The sequence below is a fragment of the Oncorhynchus mykiss genome, chromosome 26, assembly GCF_013265735.2.
Source record: "Oncorhynchus mykiss isolate Arlee chromosome 26, USDA_OmykA_1.1, whole genome shotgun sequence".
NCBI classification, from domain to species: Eukaryota; Metazoa; Chordata; class Actinopteri; order Salmoniformes; family Salmonidae; genus Oncorhynchus; species Oncorhynchus mykiss.
In genome coordinates, this window is record NC_048590.1 from 6,322,077 (window position 1) to 6,343,278 (window position 21,202).

Genomic DNA, 21,202 nt, shown 5'->3' on the forward strand with positions numbered 1-21,202 from the left:
CAGAGATGTAATATAACACTAGAGTGGTCATAAACCTACACTACAGAGATGTAATATAACACTAGAGTGGTCATAAACCTACAGAGATGTAATATAACACTAGAGTGGTCATAAACCTACACTACAGAGATGTAATATAACACTAGAGTGGTCATAAACCTACAGAGATGTAATATAACACTAGAGTGGTCATAAACCTACACTACAGAGATGTAATATAACACTAGAGTGGACATAAACCTACAGAGATGTAATATAACACTAGAGTGGTCATAAACCTACACTACAGAGATGTAATATAACACTAGAGTGGTCATAAACCTACAGAGATGTAATATAACACTAGAGTGGTCATAAACCTACACTACAGAGATGTAATATAACACTAGAGTGGTCATAAACCTACAGAGATGTAATATAACACTAGAGTGGCCATAAACCTACAGAGATGTAATATAACACTAGAGTGGTCATAAACCTACACTACAGAGATGTAATATAACACTAGAGTGGTCATAAACCTACACTACAGAGATGTAATATAACACTAGAGTGGTCATAAACCTACACTACAGAGATGTAATATAACACTAGAGTGGACATAAACCTACAGAGATGTAATATAACACTAGAGTGGTCATAAACCTACAGAGATGTAATATAACACTAGAGTGGATATAAACCTACACTACAGAGATGTAATATAACACTAGAGTGGACATAAACCTACACTACAGAGATGTAATATAACACTAGAGTGGACATAAACCTACAGAGATGTAATATAACACTAGAGTGGACATAAACCTACAGAGATGTAATATAACACTAGAGTGGTCATAAACCTACAGAGATGTAATATAACACTAGAGTGGATATAAACCTACACTACAGAGATGTAATATAACACTAGAGTGGACATAAACCTACAGAGATGTAATATAACACTAGAGTGGTCATAAACCTACAGAGATGTAATATAACACTAGAGTGGTCATAAACCTACAGAGATGTAATATAACACTAGAGTGGATATAAACCTACACTACAGAGATGTAATATAACACTAGAGTGGTCATAAACCTACAGAGATGTAATATAACACTAGAGTGGATATAAACCTACACTACAGAGATGTAATATAACACTAGAGTGGACATAAACCTACAGAGATGTAATATAACACTAGAGTGGACATAAACCTACAGAGATGTAATATAACACTAGAGTGGTCATAAACCTACACTACAGAGATGTAATATAACACTAGAGTGGACATAAACCTACAGAGATGTAATATAACACTAGAGTGGACATAAACCTACAGAGATGTAATATAACACTAGAGTGGTCATAAACCTACAGAGATGTAATATAACACTAGAGTGGTCATAAACCTACACTACAGAGATGTAATATAACACTAGAGTGGACATAAACCTACAGAGATGTAATATAACACTAGAGTGGTCATAAACCTACAGAGATGTAATATAACACTAGAGTGGTCATAAACCTACAGAGATGTAATATAACACTAGAGTGGACATAAACCTACAGAGATGTAATATAACACTAGAGTGGACATAAACCTACAGAGATGTAATATAACACTAGAGTGGTCATAAACCTACACTACAGAGATGTAATATAACACTAGAGTGGACATAAACCTACAGAGATGTAATATAACACTAGAGTGGTCATAAACCTACAGAGATGTAATATAACACTAGAGTGGACATAAACCTACAGAGATGTAATATAACACTAGAGTGGACATAAACCTACAGAGATGTAATATAACACTAGAGTGGTCATAAACCTACAGAGATGTAATATAACACTAGAGTGGACATAAACCTACAGAGATGTAATATAACACTAGAGTGGACATAAACCTACAGAGATGTAATATAACACTAGAGTGGTCATAAACCTACAGAGATGTAATATAACACTAGAGTGGACATAAACCTACACTACAGAGATGTAATATAACACTAGAGTGGTCATAAACCTACAGAGATGTAATATAACACTAGAGTGGACATAAACCTACACTACAGAGATGTAATATAACACTAGAGTGGACATAAACCTACACTACAGAGATGTAATATAACACTAGAGTGGTCATAAACCTACAGAGATGTAATATAACACTAGAGTGGACATAAACCTACACTACAGAGATGTAATATAACACTAGAGTGGTCATAAACCTACAGAGATGTAATATAACACTAGAGTGGACATAAACCTACACTACAGAGATGTAATATAACACTAGAGTGGTCATAAACCTACAGAGATGTAATATAACACTAGAGTGGACATAAACCTACACTACAGAGATGTAACATAACACTAGAGTGGACATAAACCTACACTACAGAGATGTAATATAACACTAGAGTGGTCATAAACCTACACTACAGAGATGTAATATAACACTAGAGTGGACATAAACCTACACTACAGAGATGTAATATAACACTAGAGTGGACATAAACCTACAGAGATGTAATATAACACTAGAGTGGTTATAAACCTACAGAGATGTAATATAACACTAGAGTGGACATAAACCTACACTACAGAGATGTAATATAACACTAGAGTGGACATAAACCTACACTACAGAGATGTAATATAACACTAGAGTGGTCATAAACCTACAGAGATGTAATATAACACTAGAGTGGTCATAAACCTACAGAGATGTAATATAACACTAGAGTGGACATAAACCTACACTACAGAGATGTAATATAACACTAGAGTGGTCATAAACCTACACTACAGAGATGTAATATAACACTAGAGTGGTCATAAACCTACAGAGATGTAATATAACACTAGAGTGGTCATAAACCTACAGAGATGTAATATAACACTAGAGTGGTTATAAACCTACAGAGATGTAATATAACACTAGAGTGGTCATAAACCTACACTACAGAGATGTAATATAACACTAGAGTGGACATAAACCTACAGAGATGTAATATAACACTAGAGTGGACATAAACCTACAGAGATGTAATATAACACTAGAGTGGTCATAAACCTACAGAGATGTAATATAACACTAGAGTGGACATAAACCTACAGAGATGTAATATAACACTAGAGTGGTCATAAACCTACACTACAGAGATGTAATATAACACTAGAGTGGTCATAAACCTACAGAGATGTAATATAACACTAGAGTGGACATAAACCTACAGAGATGTAATATAACACTAGAGTGGTCATAAACCTACAGAGATGTAATATAACACTAGAGTGGACATAAACCTACAGAGATGTAATATAACACTAGAGTGGACATAAACCTACAGAGATGTAATATAACACTAGAGTGGTCATAAACCTACACTACAGAGATGTAATATAACACTAGAGTGGTCATAAACCTACAGAGATGTAATATAACACTAGAGTGGTCATAAACCTACAGGGATGTAATATAACACTAGAGTGGTCATAAACCTACAGAGATGTAATATAACACTAGAGTGGTCATAAACCTACAGAGATGTAATATAACACTAGAGTGGACATAAACCTACAGAGATGTAATATAACACTAGAGTGGTCATAAACCTACAGAGATGTAATATAACACTAGAGTGGACATAAACCTACAGAGATGTAATATAACACTAGAGTGGTCATAAACCTACAGAGATGTAATATAACACTAGAGTGGACATAAACCTACACTACAGAGATGTAATATAACACTAGAGTGGTCATAAACCTACAGAGATGTAATATAACACTAGAGTGGTCATAAACCTACAGAGATGTAATATAACACTAGAGTGGTCATAAACCTACAGAGATGTAATATAACACTAGAGTGGACATAAACCTACACTACAGAGATGTAATATAACACTAGAGTGGTCATAAACCTACACTACAGAGATGTAATATAACACTAGAGTGGACATAAACCTACAGAGATGTAATATAACACTAGAGTGGTCATAAACCTACAGAGATGTAATATAACACTAGAGTGGACATAAACCTACAGAGATGTAATATAACACTAGAGTGGATATAAACCTACAGAGATGTAATATAACACTAGAGTGGACATAAACCTACACTACAGAGATGTAATATAACACTAGAGTGGTCATAAACCTACAGAGATGTAATATAACACTAGAGTGGTCATAAACCTACAGAGATGTAATATAACACTAGAGTGGTCATAAACCTACACTACAGAGATGTAATATAACACTAGAGTGGTCATAAACCTACACTACAGAGATGTAATATAACACTAGAGTGGTCATAAACCTACACTACAGAGATGTAATATAACACTAGAGTGGTCATAAACCTACACTACAGAGATGTAATATAACACTAGAGTGGACATAAACCTACACTACAGAGATGTAATATAACACTAGAGTGGTCATAAACCTACAGAGATGTAATATAACACTAGAGTGGACATAAACCTACAGAGATGTAATATAACACTAGAGTGGACATAAACCTACACTACAGAGATGTAATATAACACTAGAGTGGACATAAACCTACAGAGATGTAATATAACACTAGAGTGGTCATAAACCTACACTACAGAGATGTAATATAACACTAGAGTGGACATAAACCTACAGAGATGTAATATAACACTAGAGTGGTCATAAACCTACACTACAGAGATGTAATATAACACTAGAGTGGACATAAACCTACACTACAGAGATGTAATATAACACTAGAGTGGATATAAACCTACACTACAGAGATGTAATATAACACTAGAGTGGTCATAAACCTACAGAGATGTAATATAACACTAGAGTGGACATAAACCTACAGAGATGTAATATAACACTAGAGTGGACATAAACCTACAGAGATGTAATATAACACTAGAGTGGACATAAACCTACACTACAGAGATGTAATATAACACTAGAGTGGTCATAAACCTACACTACAGAGATGTAATATAACACTAGAGTGGTCATAAACCTACACTACAGAGATGTAATATAACACTAGAGTGGTCATAAACCTACACTACAGAGATGTAATATAACACTAGAGTGGTCATAAACCTACAGAGATGTAATATAACACTAGAGTGGACATAAACCTACACTACAGAGATGTAATATAACACTAGAGTGGTCATAAACCTACACTACAGAGATGTAATATAACACTAGAGTGGTCATAAACCTACACTACAGAGATGTAATATAACACTAGAGTGGTCATAAACCTACACTACAGAGATGTAATATAACACTAGAGTGGACATAAACCTACACTACAGAGATGTAATATAACACTAGAGTGGTCATAAACCTACAGAGATGTAATATAACACTAGAGTGGACATAAACCTACACTACAGAGATGTAATATAACACTAGAGTGGTCATAAACCTACACTACAGAGATGTAATATAACACTAGAGTGGACATAAACCTACAGAGATGTAATATAACACTAGAGTGGACATAAACCTACAGAGATGTAATATAACACTAGAGTGGTCATAAACCTACAGAGATGTAATATAACACTAGAGTGGTCATAAACCTACAGAGATGTAATATAACACTAGAGTGGTCATAAACCTACAGAGATGTAATATAACACTAGAGTGGTCATAAACCTACAGAGATGTAATATAACACTAGAGTGGACATAAACCTACAGAGATGTAATATAACACTAGAGTGGTCATAAACCTACAGAGATGTAATATAACACGAGAGTGGTCATAAACCTACAGAGATGTAATATAACACTAGAGTGGTCATAAACCTACACTACAGAGATGTAATATAACACTAGAGTGGACATAAACCTACAGAGATGTAATATAACACGAGAGTGGACATAAACCTACAGAGATGTAATATAACACTAGAGTGGACATAAACCTACAGAGATGTAATATAACACTAGAGTGGTCATAAACCTACAGAGATGTAATATAACACTAGAGTGGTCATAAACCTACAGAGATGTAATATAACACTAGAGTGGACATAAACCTACAGAGATGTAATATAACACTAGAGTGGTCATAAACCTACAGAGATGTAATATAACACGAGAGTGGTCATAAACCTACAGAGATGTAATATAACACTAGAGTGGTCATAAACCTACACTACAGAGATGTAATATAACACTAGAGTGGACATAAACCTACAGAGATGTAATATAACACTAGAGTGGACATAAACCTACAGAGATGTAATATAACACTAGAGTGGACATAAACCTACAGAGATGTAATATAACACTAGAGTGGACATAAACCTACACTACAGAGATGTAATATAACACTAGAGTGGTCATAAACCTACACTACAGAGATGTAATATAACACTAGAGTGGACATAAACCTACACTACAGAGATGTAATATAACACTAGAGTGGTCATAAACCTACACTACAGAGATGTAATATAACACTAGAGTGGTCATAAACCTACACTACAGAGATGTAATATAACACTAGAGTGGTCATAAACCTACAGAGATGTAATATAACACTAGAGTGGACATAAACCTACAGAGATGTAATATAACACTAGAGTGGTCATAAACCTACACTACAGAGATGTAATATAACACTAGAGTGGACATAAACCTACAGAGATGTAATATAACACTAGAGTGGACATAAACCTACAGAGATGTAATATAACACTAGAGTGGTCATAAACCTACAGAGATGTAATATAACACTAGAGTGGTCATAAACCTACAGAGATGTAATATAACACTAGAGTGGTCATAAACCTACAGAGATGTAATATAACACTAGAGTGGACATAAACCTACAGAGATGTAATATAACACTAGAGTGGTCATAAACCTACAGAGATGTAATATAACACGAGAGTGGTCATAAACCTACAGAGATGTAATATAACACTAGAGTGGTCATAAACCTACACTACAGAGATGTAATATAACACTAGAGTGGTCATAAACCTACACTACAGAGATGTAATATAACACTAGAGTGGTCATAAACCTACACTACAGAGATGTAATATAACACTAGAGTGGACATAAACCTACACTACAGAGATGTAATATAACACTAGAGTGGTCATAAACCTACAGAGATGTAATATAACACTAGAGTGGTCATAAACCTACACTACAGAGATGTAATATAACACTAGAGTGGTCATAAACCTACAGAGATGTAATATAACACTAGAGTGGACATAAACCTACAGAGATGTAATATAACACTAGAGTGGACATAAACCTACACTACAGAGATGTAATATAACACTAGAGTGGACATAAACCTACAGAGATGTAATATAACACTAGAGTGGACATAAACCTACACTACAGAGATGTAATATAACACTAGAGTGGTCATAAACCTACACTACAGAGATGTAATATAACACTAGAGTGGACATAAACCTACACTACAGAGATGTAATATAACACTAGAGTGGACATAAACCTACACTACAGAGATGTAATATAACACTAGAGTGGACATAAACCTACACTACAGAGATGTAATATAACACTAGAGTGGTCATAAACCTACAGAGATGTAATATAACACTAGAGTGGTCATAAACCTACAGAGATGTAATATAACACTAGAGTGGTCATAAACCTACACTACAGAGATGTAATATAACACTAGAGTGGTCATAAACCTACAGAGATGTAATATAACACTAGAGTGGTCATAAACCTACAGAGATGTAATATAACACTAGAGTGGTCATAAACCTACACTACAGAGATGTAATATAACACTAGAGTGGTCATAAACCTACAGAGATGTAATATAACACTAGAGTGGTCATAAACCTACAGAGATGTAATATAACACTAGAGTGGTCATAAACCTACAGAGATGTAATATAACACTAGAGTGGACATAAACCTACAGAGATGTAATATAACACTAGAGTGGACATAAACCTACACTACAGAGATGTAATATAACACTAGAGTGGTCATAAACCTACACTACAGAGATGTAATATAACACTAGAGTGGACATAAACCTACACTACAGAGATGTAATATAACACTAGAGTGGTCATAAACCTACAGAGATGTAATATAACACTAGAGTGGACATAAACCTACACTACAGAGATGTAATATAACACTAGAGTGGTCATAAACCTACACTACAGAGATGTAATATAACACTAGAGTGGACATAAACCTACAGAGATGTAATATAACACTAGAGTGGACATAAACCTACAGAGATGTAATATAACACTAGAGTGGTCATAAACCTACAGAGATGTAATATAACACTAGAGTGGTCATAAACCTACAGAGATGTAATATAACACTAGAGTGGTCATAAACCTACAGAGATGTAATATAACACTAGAGTGGTCATAAACCTACAGAGATGTAATATAACACTAGAGTGGACATAAACCTACAGAGATGTAATATAACACTAGAGTGGTCATAAACCTACAGAGATGTAATATAACACGAGAGTGGTCATAAACCTACAGAGATGTAATATAACACTAGAGTGGTCATAAACCTACACTACAGAGATGTAATATAACACTAGAGTGGACATAAACCTACAGAGATGTAATATAACACGAGAGTGGACATAAACCTACAGAGATGTAATATAACACTAGAGTGGACATAAACCTACAGAGATGTAATATAACACTAGAGTGGTCATAAACCTACAGAGATGTAATATAACACTAGAGTGGACATAAACCTACAGAGATGTAATATAACACTAGAGTGGTTATAAACCTACACTACAGAGATGTAATATAACACTAGAGTGGACATAAACCTACAGAGATGTAATATAACACTAGAGTGGACATAAACCTACAGAGATGTAATATAACACTAGAGTGGACATAAACCTACAGAGATGTAATATAACACTAGAGTGGACATAAACCTACACTACAGAGATGTAATATAACACTAGAGTGGACATAAACCTACACTACAGAGATGTAATATAACACTAGAGTGGTCATAAACCTACACTACAGAGATGTAATATAACACTAGAGTGGTCATAAACCTACACTACAGAGATGTAATATAACACTAGAGTGGTCATAAACCTACAGAGATGTAATATAACACGAGAGTGGTCATAAACCTACAGAGATGTAATATAACACTAGAGTGGTCATAAACCTACACTACAGAGATGTAATATAACACTAGAGTGGACATAAACCTACAGAGATGTAATATAACACTAGAGTGGACATAAACCTACAGAGATGTAATATAACACTAGAGTGGACATAAACCTACAGAGATGTAATATAACACTAGAGTGGACATAAACCTACACTACAGAGATGTAATATAACACTAGAGTGGTCATAAACCTACACTACAGAGATGTAATATAACACTAGAGTGGACATAAACCTACACTACAGAGATGTAATATAACACTAGAGTGGTCATAAACCTACACTACAGAGATGTAATATAACACTAGAGTGGTCATAAACCTACACTACAGAGATGTAATATAACACTAGAGTGGTCATAAACCTACAGAGATGTAATATAACACTAGAGTGGACATAAACCTACAGAGATGTAATATAACACTAGAGTGGTCATAAACCTACACTACAGAGATGTAATATAACACTAGAGTGGACATAAACCTACAGAGATGTAATATAACACTAGAGTGGTCATAAACCTACAGAGATGTAATATAACACTAGAGTGGACATAAACCTACAGAGATGTAATATAACACTAGAGTGGACATAAACCTACAGAGATGTAATATAACACTAGAGTGGACATAAACCTACAGAGATGTAATATAACACTAGAGTGGACATAAACCTACACTACAGAGATGTAATATAACACTAGAGTGGTCATAAACCTACACTACAGAGATGTAATATAACACTAGAGTGGACATAAACCTACACTACAGAGATGTAATATAACACTAGAGTGGTCATAAACCTACACTACAGAGATGTAATATAACACTAGAGTGGTCATAAACCTACACTACAGAGATGTAATATAACACTAGAGTGGTCATAAACCTACAGAGATGTAATATAACACTAGAGTGGACATAAACCTACAGAGATGTAATATAACACTAGAGTGGTCATAAACCTACAGAGATGTAATATAACACTAGAGTGGACATAAACCTACAGAGATGTAATATAACACTAGAGTGGTCATAAACCTACAGAGATGTAATATAACACTAGAGTGGTCATAAACCTACAGAGATGTAATATAACACTAGAGTGGTCATAAACCTACAGAGATGTAATATAACACTAGAGTGGACATAAACCTACAGAGATGTAATATAACACTAGAGTGGTCATAAACCTACAGAGATGTAATATAACACGAGAGTGGTCATAAACCTACAGAGATGTAATATAACACTAGAGTGGTCATAAACCTACACTACAGAGATGTAATATAACACTAGAGTGGTCATAAACCTACACTACAGAGATGTAATATAACACTAGAGTGGTCATAAACCTACACTACAGAGATGTAATATAACACTAGAGTGGACATAAACCTACACTACAGAGATGTAATATAACACTAGAGTGGTCATAAACCTACAGAGATGTAATATAACACTAGAGTGGACATAAACCTACACTACAGAGATGTAATATAACACTAGAGTGGTCATAAACCTACAGAGATGTAATATAACACTAGAGTGGACATAAACCTACAGAGATGTAATATAACACTAGAGTGGACATAAACCTACACTACAGAGATGTAATATAACACTAGAGTGGACATAAACCTACAGAGATGTAATATAACACTAGAGTGGACATAAACCTACACTACAGAGATGTAATATAACACTAGAGTGGTCATAAACCTACACTACAGAGATGTAATATAACACTAGAGTGGACATAAACCTACACTACAGAGATGTAATATAACACTAGAGTGGACATAAACCTACACTACAGAGATGTAATATAACACTAGAGTGGACATAAACCTACACTACAGAGATGTAATATAACACTAGAGTGGTCATAAACCTACAGAGATGTAATATAACACTAGAGTGGTCATAAACCTACAGAGATGTAATATAACACTAGAGTGGTCATAAACCTACACTACAGAGATGTAATATAACACTAGAGTGGACATAAACCTACAGAGATATAATATAACACTAGAGTGGTCATAAACCTACAGAGATGTAATATAACACTAGAGTGGTCATAAACCTACAGAGATGTAATATAACACTAGAGTGGTCATAAACCTACACTACAGAGATGTAATATAACACTAGAGTGGTCATAAACCTACAGAGATGTAATATAACACTAGAGTGGTCATAAACCTACAGAGATGTAATATAACACTAGAGTGGTCATAAACCTACAGAGATGTAATATAACACTAGAGTGGACATAAACCTACAGAGATGTAATATAACACTAGAGTGGACATAAACCTACACTACAGAGATGTAATATAACACTAGAGTGGTCATAAACCTACACTACAGAGATGTAATATAACACTAGAGTGGACATAAACCTACACTACAGAGATGTAATATAACACTAGAGTGGACATAAACCTACACTACAGAGATGTAATATAACACTAGAGTGGACATAAACCTACAGAGATGTAATATAACACTAGAGTGGACATAAACCTACACTACAGAGATGTAATATAACACTAGAGTGGTCATAAACCTACAGAGATGTAATATAACACTAGAGTGGTCATAAACCTACAGAGATGTAATATAACACTAGAGTGGACATAAACCTACACTACAGAGATGTAATATAACACTAGAGTGGACATAAACCTACACTACAGAGATGTAATATAACACTAGAGTGGACATAAACCTACACTACAGAGATGTAATATAACACTAGAGTGGACATAAACCTACAGAGATGTAATATAACACTAGAGTGGACATAAACCTACACTACAGAGATGTAATATAACACTAGAGTGGTCATAAACCTACAGAGATGTAATATAACACTAGAGTGGTCATAAACCTACACTACAGAGATGTAATATAACACTAGAGTGGACATAAACCTACAGAGATGTAATATAACACTAGAGTGGACATAAACCTACAGAGATGTAATATAACACTAGAGTGGACATAAACCTACAGAGATGTAATATAACACTAGAGTGGACATAAACCTACAGAGATGTAATATAACACTAGAGTGGACATAAACCTACAGAGATGTAATATAACACTAGAGTGGACATAAACCTACAGAGATGTAATATAACACTAGAGTGGACATAAACCTACAGAGATGTAATATAACACTAGAGTGGTCATAAACCTACACTACAGAGATGTAATATAACACTAGAGTGGACATAAACCTACAGAGATGTAATATAACACGAGAGTGGACTAAGTCATAAATCTTGAAGGGGAATCCTTGATTTGTTACGTTCTCTGTCTGTCTGTGTAACGGATGTGAAACGGCTAGCTTAGTTAGCGTGGGCGCTAAATAGCGTTTCAATCAGTGACGTCACTTGCTCTGAGACCTTGAAGTAGTAGTTCCCCTTGCTCTGCAAGGGCCGCGGCTTTTGTGGAGCGATGGGTAACGATGCTTCGAGGGTGACTGTTGATGTGTGCAGAAGGTCCCTGGTTCGCGCCCGGGTATGGGCGAGGGGACGGTCTAAAATTATACTGTTACATTGATGCTGTTGACCCGGATTACTGGTTGCTGCGGAAAAAGGAGGAAGGTCAAAAGGGGGGTGAGTGTAACGGATGTGAAACGGCTAGCTTAGTTAGCGTGGGCGCTAAATAGCGTTTCAATCAGTGACGTCACTTGCTCTGAGACCTTGAAGTAGTAGTTCCCCTTGCTCTGCAAGGGCCGCGGCTTTTGTGGCGCGATGGGTAACGATGCTTCGAGGGTGACTGTTGATGTGTGCAGAAGGTCCCTAGTTCGCGCCCGGGTATGGGCGGAGGGGACGGTTTAAATTTGTACTGTTACATCTGTCTGTCTGTCTGTCCGTCTGTCTTTCTTTCTGTGCATTCGTGGTAATTACACTTAGGTCCAGAGGACTAGCATCGTTAAAATGCACAAACAGAGATTACGCATCCGTGACAAGCTTGTCAACACTGGCCTACACACACACCTGTCCAGGTGTTTAACAAAGCAGATGTACTTTACACACAGCCCAGATAGAGCTACTGGGATGTCATGACAACAGAGGCTTTTCTCTTTCTCTCTCTCTCTTTCTCTCACTCTCTCTCTCTCTCTCTCTCTCTCGTCTCTCTCTCTCTTTCTCTCTCTGTCTCTCGCTCTGTCTGTCTCTCTCTCTTTGTCTCTCTCGATCTCTCTGTCTCTCGATATCTGTCTCTCTCTCTCTCTCTCACTCTCTCTCTCTCTCTCTCTCTCTCTCTATCTCTCTCTCTCTCTCTCTCTCTCTCTCTCTCTCTCTCTCTCTCTCAATTCAAGGCACTTTATTCTCTCTCTCTGTGTGTATTCGTGGTAATTACACTTAAGTCCTGAGGACTGGCATCGTTAAAATGCACAAACAGAGATTACGCAACCGTGACAAGCTGGTGAACACACACACACACACACACACACACACACACACACACACACACACACACACACACACACACACACACACACCTGTCCAGAAATATACGTCCTCCCTACCGTATAGTGGAGGATCTTTGATATTATGGGGCTATTTAGCTTCCACTGGTCCTTGGGCCCTTATTAAGGTCAACAGCATCTTTAACTTTACCTCTGTCAAGAGGTTGACACATGGCCACAATTGAATCTTCCAGCAAGACAATAACACACAAGTACAAATCAAAATCCACAACAAAATGGTTAATTGACGACAAAATCAACATTTTACAATGTCCATCTCAGTCTCTAGACTTGAACCCCATTGAAAACCTGTGGTTTGAATTAAAGAAGACAGCCCATAAGCTCAGACAAAGGATATCAAGGATCTGGACAGATTCTGTATGGAGGAATGATCTAACATCTCTCCCAATGTGTTCTAGAATCTCATCAAACACCTGGAAGGATTCTGTATGGAGGAATGTTCGAACATCTCTCCCAATGTGTTCTAGAATCTCATTAAACACCTGGAAGGATTCTGTATGGAGGAATGATCTAACATCTCTCCCAATGTGTTCTAGAATCTCATTAAACACATTCAAGGATTCTGTATGGAGGAATGATCTAACATCTCTCCCAATGTGTTCTAGAATCTCATCAAACACCTGGAAGGATTCTGTATGGAGGAATGATCTAACATCTCTCCCAATGTGTTCTAGAATCTCATCAAACACCTGGAAGGATTCTGTATGGAGGAATGATCTAACAGCCCTCCCAATGTGTTCTAGAATCTCATCAAACACCTGGAAGGATTCTGTATGGAGGAATGATCTAACATCTCTCCCAATGTGTTCTAGAATCTCATCAAACACCTGGAAGGATTCTGTATGGAGGACTGTTCGAACATCTCTCCCAATGTGTTCTAGAATCTCATCAAACACCTGGAAGGATTCTGTATGGAGGAATGATCTAACATCTCTCCCAATGTGTTCTAGAATCTCATCAAACACCTGGAAGGATTCTGTATGGAGGAATGATCTAACATCCCTCCCAATGTGTTCTAGAATCTCATCAAACACCTGGAAGGATTCTGTATGGAGGAATGATCTAACATCCCTCCCAATGTGTTCTAGAATCTCATTAAACACCTGGAAGGATTCTGTATGGAGGAATGATCTAACATCCCTCCCAATGTGTTCTAGAATCTCATCAAACACCTGGAAGGATTCTGTATGGAGGAATGATCTAACATCTCTCCCAATGTGTTCTAGAATCTCATTAAACACCTGGAAGGATTCTGTATGGAGGAATTATCTAACATCTCTCCCAATGTGCTGATTGTCGTTATCCTCGCAAGGGAAGGGTGTTGGAGTATTGAAAACAGGGGTGCCAATGAATCTAACCACCATCTTTAATAAAATACAATGAATTACTGAATTAGCTGATGAAACTGTGGGTTTGTCTGAGACCAGCCACCCAGACAGCTGATGAAACCGTGGGTCTCAGGGAAGCTCACCTGCGTGCTCATCGTCCTCAACAGGGTCTTGATTTGACTGAAGTCGGAACCAACTTCAGTGGGGCAAATGTTCCCCTTCGATGGCCACTGGCACGCTGGAGAAGTGTGCTCTTCACGTATAAATCCCGGTTTCAACTGTACTCACCAGATATGTCAACCATTAAAGCATGTTTTGGAGGCTCTGGATCGACGTTTTAGACAGCGTGTTTCGGCTCCCACCAATATCCAGCAACTTAGCACAGCCATTGAAGAGGAGCAGGACAACATGCCACAGGCCACAATCAACATCCTGATCAACTTTATGCGAAGGAGATGCGTCGCGATGCAGGAGGCAAATGGTGGTCACCCCAGATACTGACTGGTTTTCTGATCCACGCCAACCACCTTTACATGTTGTTAGTAGTATCTGCTCTACATACTGTATGTTATTAGTAGTATCTGCTCTGCATACTGTATGTTATTAGTAGTATCTGCTCTACATACTGTATGTGTTATTAGTAGTATCTGCATACTGTATGTGTTATTAGTAGTATCTGCTCTGCATACTGTATGTTATTAGTAGTATCTGCTCTGCATACTGTATGTTATTAGTAGTATCTGCTCTACATACTGTATGTGTTATTAGTAGTATCTGCATACTGTATGTGTTATTAGTAGTATCTGCTCTGCATACTGTATGTTATTAGTAGTATCTGATCTGCATACTGTATGTTATTAGTAGTGTCTGCTCTGCATACTGTATGTTATTAGTAGTATCTGCTCTGCATACTGTATGTGTTAGTAGTAGTATCTGCTCTGCATACTGTATGTTATTAGTAGTATCTGCATACTGTATGTTATTAGTAGTATCTGCATACTGTATGTTATTAGTAGTATCTGCTCTGCATACTGTATGTTATTAGTAGTGTCTGCTCTGCATACTGTATGTTATTAGTAGTATCTGCTCTGCATACTGTATGTGTTATTAGTAGTATCTGCTCTGCATACTGTATGTTATTAGTAGTATCTGCATACTGTATGTTATTAGTAGTATCTGCTCTGCATACTGTATGTGTTATTAGTAGTATCTGCATACTGTATGTTATTAGTAGTATCTGCTCTGCATACTGTGTTATTAGTAGTATCTGCATACTGTATGTGTTATTAGTAGTATCTGCTCTGCATACTGTATGTGTTATTAGTAGTATCTGCATACTGTATGTGTTATTAGTAGTATCTGCATACTGTATGTGTTATTAGTAGTATCTGCTCTACATACTGTATGTTATTAGTAGTATCTGCTCCACATACTGTATGTGTTATTAGTAGTATCTGCTCTGCATACTGTATGTTATTAGTAGTATCTACATACTGTATGTGTTATTAGTAGTGTCTGCTCTGCATACTGTATGTTATTAGTAGTATCTGCTCTGCATACTGTATGTTATTAGTAGTATCTGCTCTGCATACTGTATGTTATTAGTAGTATCTGCTCTGCATACTGTATGTTATTAGTAGTATCTGCTCTACATACTGTATGTTATTAGTAGTATCTGCTCTGCATACTGTATGTTATTAGTAGTATCTGCTCTGCATACTGTATGTGTTATCAGTAGTATCTGCTCTGCATACTGTATGTTATTAGTAGTATCTGCTCTGCATACTGTATGTTATTAGTAGTATCTACATACTGTATGTGTTATTAGTAGTATCTGCTCTGCATACTGTATGTTATTAGTAGTATCTACATACTGTATGTGTTATTAGTAGTATCTGCTCTGCATACTGTATCTTATTAGTAGTATCTGCTCTGCATACTGTATCTTATTAGTAGTATCTGCTCTGCATACTGTATGTTATTAGTAGTATCTGATCTGCATACTATATCTTATTAGTAGTATCTGCTCTGCATACTGTATGTGTTATTAGTAGTATCTGCTCTGCATACTGTATGTGTTATTAGTAGTATCTGCTCTGCATACTGTATGTGTTATTAGTAGTATCTGCTCTGCATACTGTATGTGTTATTAGTAGTATCTGCTCTGCATACTGTGTTATTAGTAGTATCTGCATACTGTATGTGTTATTAGTAGTATCTGCTCTGCATACTGTATGTGTTATTAGTAGTATCTGCTCTACATACTGTGTGTTATTAGTAGTATCTGCATACTGTATGTGTTATTAGTAGTATCTGCATACTGTATGTGTTATTAGTAGTATCTGCTCTGCATACTGTATGTGTTATTAGTAGTATCTGCTCTACATACTGTGTGTTATTAGTAGTATCTGCATACTGTATGTGTTATTAGTAGTATCTGCATACTGTATGTGTTATTAGTAGTATCTGCTCTGCATACTGTATGTGTTATTAGTAGTATCTGCATACTGTATGTGTTATTAGTAGTATCTGCTCTGCATACTGTATGTTATTAGTAGTATCTGCATACTGTATGTTATTAGTAGTATCTGCATACTGTATGTTATTAGTAGTATCTGATCTGCATACTATATCTTATTAGTAGTATCTGCTCTGCATACTGTATGTGTTATTAGTAGTATCTGCTCTGCATACTGTATGTGTTATTAGTAGTATCTGCTCTGCATACTGTATGTGTTATTAGTAGTATCTGCTCTACATACTGTGTGTTATTAGTAGTATCTACATACTGTATGTGTTATTAGTAGTATCTGCTCTACATACTGTGTGTTATTAGTAGTATCTACATACTGTATGTGTTATTAGTAGTATCTGCTCTACATACTGTGTGTTATTAGTAGTATCTACATACTGTATGTGTTATTAGTAGTATCTGCATACTGTATGTGTTATTAGTAGTATCTGCTCTGCATACTGTATGTTATTAGTAGTATCTGCATACTGTATGTGTTATTAGTAGTATCTGCATACTGTATGTGTTATTAGTAGTATCTGCTCTGCATACTGTATGTGTTATTAGTAGTATCTGCTCTGCATACTGTATGTGTTATTAGTAGTATCTGCTCTGCATACTGTGTTATTAGTAGTATCTGCTCTGCATACTGTATGTGTTATTAGTAGTATCTGCTCTGCATACTGTATGTTATTAGTAGTATCTGCATACTGTATGTTATTAGTAGTATCTGCATACTGTATGTGTTATTAGTAGTATCTGCTCTGCATACTGTATGTGTTATTAGTAGTATCTGCTCTGCATACTGTATGTGTTATTAGTAGTATCTGCTCTGCATACTGTATGTTATTAGTAGTATCTGCTCTACATACTGTATGTGTTATTAGTAGTATCTGCTCTGCATACTGTATGTGTTATTAGTAGTATCTGCTCTGCATACTGTATGTGTTATTAGTAGTATCTGCTCTGCATACTGTATGTGTTATTAGTAGTATCTGCTCTGCATACTGTATGTGTTATTAGTAGTATCTGCTCTGCATACTGTATGTGTTATTAGTAGTATCTGCATACTGTATCTTATTAGTAGTATCTGCTCTGCATACTGTATGTGTTATTAGTAGTATCTGCTCTGCATACTGTATGTGTTATTAGTAGTATCTGCTCTGCATACTGTATGTGTTATTAGTAGTATCTGCTCTGCATACTGTATGTTATTAGTAGTATCTGCTCTGCATACTGTATGTGTTATTAGTAGTATCTGCATACTGTATCTTATTAGTAGTATCTGCTCTGCATACTGTATGTGTTATTAGTAGTATCTGCTCTGCATACTGTATGTGTTATTAGTAGTATCTGCTCTGCATACTGTATGTGTTATTAGTAGTATCTGCTCTGCATACTGTATGTTATTAGTAGTATCTGCTCTGCATACTGTATCTTATTAGTAGTATCTGCTCTGCATACTGTATCTTATTAGTAGTATCTGCTCTGCATACTGTATCTTATTAGTAGTATCTGCTCTACATACTGTATGTGTTATTAGTAGTATCTGCTCTGCATACTGTATGTTATTAGTAGTATCTGCTCTGCATACTGTATCTTATTAGTAGTATCTGCTCTGCATACTGTATCTTATTAGTAGTATCTGCTCTGCATACTGTATGTTATTAGTAGTATCTGCTCTGCATACTGTATGTGTTATTAGTAGTATCTGCTCTGCATACTGTATGTTATTAGTAGTATCTGCTCTGCATACTGTATCTTATTAGTAGTATCTGCTCTGCATACTGTATCTTATTAGTAGTATCTGCTCTGCATACTGTATCTTATTAGTAGTATCTGCTCTACATACTGTATGTGTTATTAGTAGTATCTGCTCTGCATACTGTATGTTATTAGTAGTATCTGCTCTGCATACTGTATCTTATTAGTAGTATCTGCTCTGCATACTGTATCTTATTAGTAGTATCTGCTCTGCATACTGTATCTTATTAGTAGTATCTGCTCTGCATACTGTATGTTATTAGTAGTATCTGATCTGCATACTGTATCTTATTAGTAGTATCTGATCTGCATACTGTATGTGTTATTAGTAGTATCTGCTCTGCATACTGTATCTTATTAGTAGTATCTGCTCTGCATACTGTATGTTATTAGTAGTATCTGATCTGCATACTGTATGTTATTAGTAGTATCTGCTCTGCATACTGTATGTTATTAGTAGTATCTGATCTGCATACTGTATCTTATTAGTAGTATCTGCTCTGCATACTGTATGTTATTAGTAGTATCTGCTCTGCATACTGTATGTTATTAGTAGTATCTGCTCTGCATACTGTATGTGTTATTAGTAGTATCTGCTCTGCATACTGTATGTGTTATTAGTAGTATCTGCTCTACATACTGTATGTGTTATTAGTAGTATCTGCTCTGCATACTGTATGTGTTATTAGTAGTATCTGCTCTGCATACTGTATGTGTTATTAGTAGTATCTGCTCTACATACTGTATGTGTTATTAGTAGTATCTGCTCTACATACTGTATGTGTTATTAGTAGTATCTGCTCTGCATACTGTATGTGTTATTAGTAGTATCTGCTCTACATACTGTATGTGTTATTAGTAGTATCTGCTCTGCATACTGTATGTGTTATTAGTAGTATCTGCTCTGCATACTGTATGTGTTATTAGTAGTATCTGCTCTGCATACTGTATGTGTTATTAGTAGTATCTGCTCTACATACTGTATGTGTTATTAGTAGTATCTGCTCTGCATACTGTATGTGTTATTAGTAGTATCTGCTCTGCATACTGTATGTGTTATTAGTAGTATCTGCTCTACATACTGTATGTGTTATTAGTAGTATCTGCTCTACATACTGTATGTGTTATTAGTAGTATCTGCTCTGCATACTGTATGTGTTATTAGTAGTATCTGCTCTACATACTGTATGTGTTATTAGTAGTATCTGCTCTGCATACTGTATGTGTTATTAGTAGTATCTGCATACTGTATGTGTTATTAGTAGTATCTGCTCTGCATACTGTATGTTATTAGTAGTATCTGCTCTACATACTGTATGTGTTATTAGTAGTATCTGCATACTGTATGTGTTATTAGTAGTATCTGCTCTGCATACTGTATGTGTTATTAGTAGTATCTGCTCTGCATACTGTATGTGTTATTAGTAGTATCTGCATACTGTATGTGTTATTAGTAGTATCTGCTCTACATACTGTATGTGTTATTAGTAGTATCTGCTCTGCATACTGTATGTGTTATTAGTAGTATCTGCTCTGCATACTGTATGTGTTATTAGTAGTATCTGCTCTGCATACTGTATGTGTTATTAGTAGTATCTGCTCTGCATACTGTATCTTATTAGTAGTATCTGCTCTGCATACTGTATCTTATTAGTAGTATCTGCTCTGCATACTGTATGTTATTAGTAGTATCTGCTCTGCATACTGTATGTGTTATTAGTAGTATCTGCTCTGCATACTGTATGTTATTAGTAGTATCTGCTCTGCATACTGTATCTTATTAGTAGTATCTGCTCTGCATACTGTATCTTATTAGTAGTATCTGCTCTGCATACTGTATCTTATTAGTAGTATCTGCTCT